This window comes from Acomys minous (genome assembly GCF_964271855.1).
Source record: "Acomys minous genome assembly, chromosome: 1".
Taxonomy (NCBI): domain Eukaryota; kingdom Metazoa; phylum Chordata; class Mammalia; order Rodentia; family Muridae; genus Acomys; species Acomys minous.
In genome coordinates, this window is record NC_140483.1 from 81,089,636 (window position 1) to 81,099,091 (window position 9,456).

A 9,456-nucleotide genomic window follows, 5' to 3' on the forward strand; every position below is an offset into this window, starting at 1 on the left:
CACAATGTGACCAAATAACAAACAAAACAAAAAACACACAAAAATGTAAATGATAAAGTATTTATTCTGCTTCATGTTTCATAGGAATTCTGTCCTTCATGGTGGGGGAAGCACAGCTGCAGAAACCAGCTTAGTCCTTGGTGCCAACCACAAAGCAGAGAAAGGACAATGTCGGTGTTCTACTTGCTTGCTTTCTTTTCTATCTCAGCCCAGCCCATGGAAGGCTATCATCCTCATCCATAAAAGGGGTTGGAAGTCTTGAAAAACAAGTTCACAGACTCCCAGAGGGAATCACCAGTTAATTCATGTTGTCAATGAAATCTAACCATCAGAAGTGTCAGGAGATCTGCTGGGAACAGGCCTAGAAATGAAAAATGTTGTCATCGACCTAATCTCTATTGGTTAGCACCCAGTCACAAAGAAAGAATCCAACTGCAAGGGGACTAGGATGTGTAGTCTTCCTGTGTGCTCTCAAGACACATCTAAAACTGTGGATTTGGCCGGGCATGGTGGCGCACGCCTTTAATCCCAGCACTCGGGAGGCAGAAGCAGGTGGATCGCTGTGAGTTCGAGGCCAGCCTGGTCTACAAAGTGAGTCCAGGATGGCCAAGGCTACACAGAGAAACCCTGTCTCAAAAAACCAAAAAAAAAACAAAAACAAAACAAAACAAAAAAAAACAAAAAAAAAACTGTGGATTTGATAAATTTAAATGGTTTCTGCCATCAAGTCAGAACATAGTTGGAGAAAAATCATCTCCTTGGGGAAGAGAAGATATTTGCAAAACCAGCCCTGTCTGAGGTTAGTCAAGTTTCCTAAGTCAAGTTTTTGCTTCCCTCTGCCAAATGTATCACCACCTATGGACTCAGCCTCAGTCTAGTATGTAGGCAGCCTCTGATGTCCAGCATAGTCATGTTCATTACTGGTCTGTTTCTGACTGTGTGATGGCTGTTCTTGGACTATATCTGGAATAAACTACCATCCAGAAATGAAGGGCAGCCCTCTGAGAGATGTTTCTGCTTGGTTTGAAGTGCATGAATCTGCCTCTAGTCTGGATGTTTGAGGTAGAAAGACATGATTCTGATTCTGATCTGGATTTTGGGGGTAGGAAGGCACATCTTTACTCTGGGCTATGCCTTTTGCTGGAAGTCTATATAAGGACAGAAAAGAGGGAAGCTCTTAGTCTTTGCCTGCTTGTCCTCGACTTGCTAACTCCTCCATTCCTTCTCTGGCATTGGAGCCTACTTCTCCAGTAGTTCAGCATGTACAGAAGACCAGCTGAGACACACAGCCTTGTGGGGATGAGCAACTACTAGATTCTTAGACTCTCTGTTCATAACCATCCACTGTTGGATTAGCAACAACAAGGGGAGGGGGGTTGATTCATTCCATAAGTTTTGTGCCTCTAGCAAACCCTGATTAATACAGACTAAATATCCCAATTCTGACAGTGACTTTCATAATCTAAAAGTCTGTTACATCATGTTTTGAGCCTCCTTTGCCTAATCAGATGCTTTATGTCTAGAACCTTGGCTTATCCTTAACAACATTTTGAAATAAGACCAGAAACCAAGCTCCCAGCCCTTGTCTAAAAGTTTGTTGCACTGGCCATGCCTGAGAGTCAGACCTCTTCCTCAGGCTCTGGGTCTAGATATCCACCTCCATAGATCTCCACCTTGCATTCTATAGGACTGAGCCTGCGACCTTCCCTACACAAAGTCACTTCTCCAAAGAGTCTATCTAATGACTTGTGCTAGCCTACACCTTGGACATCCCTTTCACTCCTTCCTTCTTCTTTCTATTTGTGGTGGTTTGGATGAGGCCCGCCCACTGCCCCCTCCCCCTCCCCATAGACTTGTGTATTTCATTACTTTTCCCCAGTGGATGTCTTATTTGGAAAGACTATGAAACCTTTAGGTAAGAAACTTTGCTGGAGGAAGTAGTCACTAGAGTTAGCCTTTGAAGGTTGAAGGCCTTGCCTTACATCTCATTCTCTCTCTGTCTCTCTGTCTCTGTCTCTGTCTCTGTCCCTGTCCCTGTCTCTGTGTCTGTCTCTCTCTGTCTCTCTGTCTCTCTCTGTCTCTCTCCCTCTGTCTCTCTCTCTCTGTCTGTCTCTCTCTCTCTCTCTCTCTCTCTCTCTCTCTCTCTCTCTCTCTCTCTCTCTGTCTCTCCCTCTCTCTCTGTCTCTCCCTCTCCACATCTCTGTTTCCTGAGGATAGATGAAAAGTTGATCAATCATCCAGCTCCTGTGGCCATGCCATGCCTTCTCTGTGATAATGGACTCTGTCCCTCTGGAACTTCAAGCTAAAATAAACCTTTTCTTTCCTACATTGCTTGTGTCATGGTACTTTATCACAGCAGCAGAAAAGTAACTAATTCAACTCCTGTAATTTGGACCTTGTTAATGTATAAAATGGTGTAAATGTATATAACATACAGTGTACCATCTTGTGACTTTATCTCTGGGATAGTTTCTTGAATCTATCTTCTCTGCATGACAACAATCCTAGAAATTCAGGGCACAAGTGTTCCTTTCCTAGACCACTTGTACACCCATATTCATAGCACTATTGAAGCCAGCCAAGATTACAAAATGAGTTCCAGACCAGCCCAAACTGCTCAATGAGATGCTTTATTAACTAACAAACAACCACACACACTAAGAGGAAGAGAGACAGTTTACAGATACTATGGTAGTTTGAATGTAGTTGGCCTCCATAGGCCCACAAGGAGTGTCACTATTAGGATGTGTAGTCTTGTTAGAGAAGGTGTGGCCTTGCTGAAGGAAGAGGCCCATTGTGAGAGTCTGCTTTGAGGTCTTGAGGTCCCATGCACTCAAGGTATGCCCAACATGGCACACAGTCTCCTGCTGCGTGGAGATCAAGTTGTAGAATTTTCAGCTCCTTCTTCAGCACCATGTATGCTGGCATGTTGCCATGCTTCTTGCCATAATGACAATGTATTACACCTCTGAAACTGTAGGCCACCCCCAGTTAAATGCTTTCCTTTATAAGAGTTGCTATGGTCATGGTGTCTCTCCACAGCAATAGAAACCCTAACTAAGACAGACAGACGATAGATAGATAGATAGATAGATAGATAGATAGATAGATAGATAGATGAGTATTTAGGGAAAGGTAAGTGGTTTCTTGATGGTACCCACTTTTTAACACTGAAGACCTAAAGATAAGTTTAGCTCCTGTCTATAACATGAAGTTTTATCTTCTTATATTTAAAAAAGGAAGACTTAGGCATACAGAAGGACTCAGAAAAGCATCGGCCAGGAGAAGCTGCTAGCCGGCTTCACTCAAGTGCTCTGTGGCTCTGTGGATCAGCTGTGGAGGAAAAGGAAAGCCCATGTACTTCAACTATGACTGCCTTGTAAGTGTGCTTTTTATTAGGCAGCAGTCCATTAAATTAGATTTAATTAAAGTTGATTTGATTGATGAACTAAGGCTTCATAGACTTCCAAAGATAACACAGTTTTATATCATTGATCCAAAAAAAAGCCCCCTCACTTTTTGGCAACTATGTGGCAAAATGATTTATTTCCTCAGTAAAACCTAGCAATACTATCGATCTAAAGAAACGTCACTTCAGTCATTCCTATGTGGCCGAGGTTCTTAACTGTTATGAAATCAGCTGCTCACTGGCTGACACATTGCAAATTGAAACTACACACACAAATCACATGGCTGAGCTTGAAAAACCAAACCTGTTTTTATTTCACTGTGGAAACTAGAAATGGGAAACTATTCTGCCAGGGTAATCACATGGAAAAAATTTTAAATGCAAAACACTCCTCCTTTCAAAAAATAATGAATGGCATAAATCATGCCTCAGCTGACTGTCACACTGTGAGTTTCCTGTGTGCTGCGCACAGGAAGAAGCGGGATTAGGTTAGTAATGGCATTCTCCTCAACACTTCAAGGAAATTAATTTAGCTCCTCATGTCTGAGCAAATGCTTTGAAAATATTAACTGCCTGATGCTTATCACCAAAAAGCATTTCCTTTGCTCTTGTTTGCACGCGGGCTCTGCTAAGCACTTTCTGAGCAATTCCAATTGATGGACTATAGCATCCAGAAATGCAGTTTTGCTATTAAAAAGTCAACTTGGAACTTGTTTATTTAAGTGTTGAGCAGAAGTGACTTATTATTTGTAAATTGGGTTATTACCGGTTATAAAAATGCAAGAAGGTCTTATTCACACAAAGGATACATCTCACCAGATACTGTACAATTTGAACTTGAATAATTCAAGGATGAGTGCCTCAAGGGAATAAATATATAACTAGACAGATGTATGCGCAGAGCACATTTACACGTTCCACCATGTTCCCATTTTAAAGCCACAGCATTAGATCTGACATTTCACAGCATGTCACCTCCCATGTTAACTATACCAGGTTACACTGTGGCTGTCTGCCTTCCCCTTAACATCATATCACATGTAGCTCTCAGTCTGGGACTCTGTTTTTCCATGTGAACACTTGCATGGCTACTTTATGTACATTTGAATGTCATTGTTATGGCAGGTGAAAATAGTTCGTGCGATAATAACAACAATATCATAACAGTCACCACTTTACTTGCAGGGAGTCCCTATGATATGCAGAAGATCAGGGTTTGGAGAATCCTGCAAAGCCAGGTGGCATTTCTTTTCCCTTGCTGAGACAATGTGCCTGATGTCTTTGTTTCATGGCCTGTGGCTGTGATAAAATACCTTGACAAAAGCAATTTAGGGGAGAAAGGGTTTCTATTAGCTCACAACTCCAGGTTTCTGTCCACCATAGCAAGGAAGTCACATGGTAACAACTTGAGAAAATTGTTAGCAAGACATTCACAGTTAGGAGCAGTGAACAATGAATCAATGCATGTATCCTGCTCAGCCTACTTTCTCCTTATTTATATCATCCAGGACCCAAACCTAGGGAATCGTGCCATCCGTGTCCAGGCCAGATCTTCCCTTACTAAGCAAAGCAATCAAGAAAACCCCAACACACTTACCACAGGTTAACCTAACTTAGACATTCTGTTTCCAAGTGGTCACAGTTACAGAGCACACACCATCATAGCTGGGTACATTGCACCTGTGGTAAGAAAGCAGAGAGATATGAATGCAAGTGATTAGCTTGTTGAATTCTTTATATGAAATTCAGGGCCTGTGCTAGTTGGTTTTTGCTAACTTGACACAAACTAGGGCTATCTGAGGAAAGAAATTTCAAATAAAAAACCTCCATCATATTGCCCATAGGTAAGTCAATGGAGTCAAAATGGAAAGCATTTTCTTTCTTTCTTTCTTTCTTTCTTTCTTTCTTTCTTTCTTTCTTGCATTATATCTGAGGGTGACTTAAACAATATTATGTAATTTTTCTTTTTTTAATTATTAGTATTTTTTATTTTTTATATATACATTTATATTATTACACATATATACAATAAACTGCCTACAGCAAGAAGAACCATGAAACAACCATGAATTATATAAATGTTACATTCATAGTGTTTTGGCTATTTGTATTTGACATCCTTGAAGAAAACATCTTTCCTATCCTGTTGAACCTAAAATTTTGAATTCAAATCAGTATCTATCATATCTAGTGATTATCAACTTAAAACATCTATCTAGACCTAAAAACATCCAAACAAAAACCCCTAAACAACTAATCTCAATTATAAAACTAAACTAACTGGTCTTCGACCCCATCAGAGACTTGAGAAGGAATAAAATTAATTACCTGAATATGCACAGGAGTGCAGTTAGCAACTTCCCAAATGAGAAGATAACAGACACAGTTTGTTGCATGAACAGTCACCCAAAACTCTCTATAATGTTGGAACATCATTTTCAGTCTTCTGGCCCAATATATATGACAGACATATTTGTGAGGCAGGAACTATTAAGGACTTGCTTACACTGTCTTGGGAGAATTTAGCTGTAGACTCTGCCTGCATCCAAGCTTGCCCATTTTTAGGCAGAATTCTGTCTGTGGTAGAAATGAGGACATTATGCCCTGTGGCTGGTTTGCCATATTTGAAATCATCTGCATAAGGAAGTTATTTGATGATTATCATCTTCTTTGAGATAGGCTGGGTGTTGCCAGAAGTTAACATGTCTCATTGTCAATGAATATTTAAAATAATAAAAATTTAAATGCCATATTCTGTAGGTCTCTGAGAGTTTTGAAGACCTTATATAATTGTTTTACCTTATCTTTCTATAGAATCATATCTATTTGTTGCACCTAGGATGTATATTCTTGAGATAAAATAGACTAGTAATTGAAATGACCATGATTTGGTCAACTGACAATTAACTTGTATAACTTACTTACCCTAAACACCTGCAATAGGACTTTCAAAGTATTAAAAGTAAACCTCATATTATACTTGAATTGTTTGGGCACAATACTGCATATTAGAGTAGAAATATATACAAGATGTGTGAAGAATAATCTTAAATTTGAATTCTATACCAATGTATCTAAAATTAAACTTATTTTGCATCTATATACAAAATTCTATAGCAGTGAATTGAAAATAATTTTGTAAGTAACAATTAAGGCACTAAGTTGAGGAGTAGATTCAATAATCTACTTTTTATCCTATCCTCCCTATATTTTCTATATTCCCCCTTCTTTCTTTCAATCCCTATCTCCAAACCTAAGAATGAAAGATAAAAAGAGAGAAAGAAATCCTGAGTCCAAGCTAGTTTTCTCTCTAAATAAGACCAATAATAACAACCAACTCCCACTGAAGATAAACATCTATCGCCCAAGAAAGCAACCAAAAACCTGCCCCCCTTAAGGGCAATGGGGCGTTGTTCTCTTAAAGTTTCTTCCAGCTGGGTTGGGATGAATAACAGCTTTGTAGGGGCCCAAATAAAACTGGGGGAAATGGTTAAACAATCTAGGAATAGCATTTTTTGTCCAGTTTCTAAATGTTGAGAAATTACAGATATATATTTTTCTGTTCATGCAAAGAACAGAGAGCCAGCCTTAATTGTTCTGTGCATCACACATGCCTTATAAATTTGTAATTTTAGGACTATGTAATGCTTGTGAGAAATTATATGTTTTCAGAACAAAAGAACCACATACTGATGCTGGATCACACATGATAGGATTGATTCTTCTTAGCATTCTGGACACTGACATCCTGCATCCTTCACGTTCTAGCCCCAAGTGCTTCAATTGCTACTCTTCATCAGAACAGGATAGGTTTGAAGAAAGCTACCAATCCTAATTGGGCCAGCATTTCAGACTGTCTTACACAGGAGGCATTTTCCTAATTAATGATTGATGTAGGGGGACCAGCCCACTGGAAATGGTGCCCCTGGCATGCAGTCCTGGGTTCTATAAGTAAGCACTCTAGTAAGCAATGTTCCTTCAAGAAGTCGCCTTCATTTCCTGCCTCCAAGTTCCTGCCTTGCTCCCCTCAATGGTGGATAATGATCTGGTCATGTAAGACTAGTAAATCTTTTCTTTCCCAAGTTGCTCTGGGTCACAGTGTCTTCATCACAGAAAGAGAAAACAAACTAAAACAGGATTCTAGCCTATGGGATGGTGCAAGCCTCACTTAAGGTATGACATGTCTGCCCAGTCTGGAAACTCCCTGCAGACTCCCCATAGGTTTGCCTCCTAGGTACTCCCACCCTGCTATGTTGGCCATCACAAGTTACAGTGGCAACGCTGCTATAAAAAACTGCAACCAAGGGTTACATGATTCATCCATCCCCCACCTTAGGAATTATGTTACTCTTAACTATATGTTCTTAACTTTTTATTGATTCTTCATGAAATTCACATCATGCACCCTAATCTCACTCGTCTCCCAGTCCTTCCATATCTGTTATTCACTCTAGCAAATGCTTCCCCAAAAGAAAACAACAAAATTTTAGAAAATGAAAATTGAAAACGAAACAAAAACCATTTTGCCATGGAAGCTGTGGTGTCATTGGGTCTAGCTCTCCAACATGCCACAGCCTGTGAGGGTTTGGGGCAGCTCAGCTTAGTCCTCAGACATCAACATCACCCCAGGTAGCAGTCCAGACCACAGATGTCTGCAGGCCTTTAGTTATAACATGGGCACAGGACACAGACACAGACCCTGGCTGTGGCAGGGCCCTTGGCAGAAACATGGCCCAGACCTCACCATGGCCTCAGGTGGCAGCACAGGCTACTTTCATCAGGCTCTTCTCACTGCTGTAGCATCTCCAGTTCTGCCTCTCGTTACACTGCCCACACCTCTCATTTCTCTTTCTTTCCCATCTCTCCACCATGTACTTGCTCATACTAGTGGTGCTCACCCCACCCTGTGACATCAACAATATAGTTTAATGTGGTAGGCTATCATCAGTTTCATATCTACACATGAAGGTTTTGCTGTTCGTGTGAATACACTGAAATTTTAAATGTGGCTATTCCAAATGTGTGCAAATGTTGGTCATTTTCACACTTAATCTAGTTGTGGCCTCTTAGTAGACATGGTCAACTAACAACTAATCTCAGTGTGGATTCCCTTTGGCTACCATATCCATCTATGCTGTAAGGTCCAGTTATGGCTTCTGTAGCTATGATTGTTGTTAGCCACCTCAACTTGTTTCTTGGCCCCATTTTCTTCCTTCCAAAAGCAAAGCTTTAGTTTTGTTCTAGCCATCCATTCTTCTTTCATGAGACTTGAATAAAGATGATTCCACTTCTAGCTCCTGGAGGGGCTCAGGAGAATCCAGAAATAATATTCATACTCTCATCTCAGTCTGATACCAGCTTAGCCGTGGATGGGCACAAGACCCATGCCCATCTGTTTTTATATAATGTGAGGTCTGGTTGTAGTCAGAAATAAGGAAAACAATGACAACATAGATGACAATTGCCCTTCTTCTGTGGGTATGGTTATTTTTTAATATAATGCATGGAATCATTACATTATATCTTTATGTAACCGGAAGATAAAACAATACTCACAAGGCAAAAGCAACTCAGAGGAATCTAAAGCTCAAGTTCCTTCCAGACTCTTCAGATCATGAGGCCACTGGCTTATCGTTAAGGCGGTGTAAATCTTCCATCTTTCTAACTGGACACATGGGAACGGATTATGCTCTAATTTTCCTCAAAGTGATTCGATGGGCACAAAGATCAAAGTGTAGACTATCCCCAAGATCTCAGTGATGTAAGCACCACATCTTCTCTTCAAAACAAAACAAAGAAATTCTTTCCTAAAACACATATTGGGATAAAAGTATATGAAAAGCCAGGCATAGTGATGCATACTTTTAATCCCAGCACTCAGGAGGCAGAGGCAGGCAGATTGATGCACATCTGAGGCCAACCTGGTGTACAAAGGGAGTCCAGGACAGCCAAGGCTACACAGAGAAACCCTGTCTCAAAATTTTTTTCAAGAGAGAATATATGAAGAATAGAAAATCTCTGAACTAAAAAAGTACACACATGAGAGA

General features: G+C 40.3%; 1 long non-coding RNA gene across 1 annotated transcript; it reads right to left on the reverse strand.

Annotated features, from left to right (window-relative positions):
- Positions 1-4,156: 4,156 nt before the first annotated feature.
- LOC311599546 lies at positions 4,157-9,191 on the reverse strand. The gene is made up of 3 exons (XR_014779936.1): positions 8,966-9,191; positions 5,007-5,089; positions 4,157-4,722 (listed from the first exon to the last, which is right to left on the reverse strand). It is a non-coding gene; the product is annotated as an uncharacterized lncRNA (long non-coding RNA).
- Between the last annotated feature and the right edge of the window lie 265 nt (positions 9,192-9,456).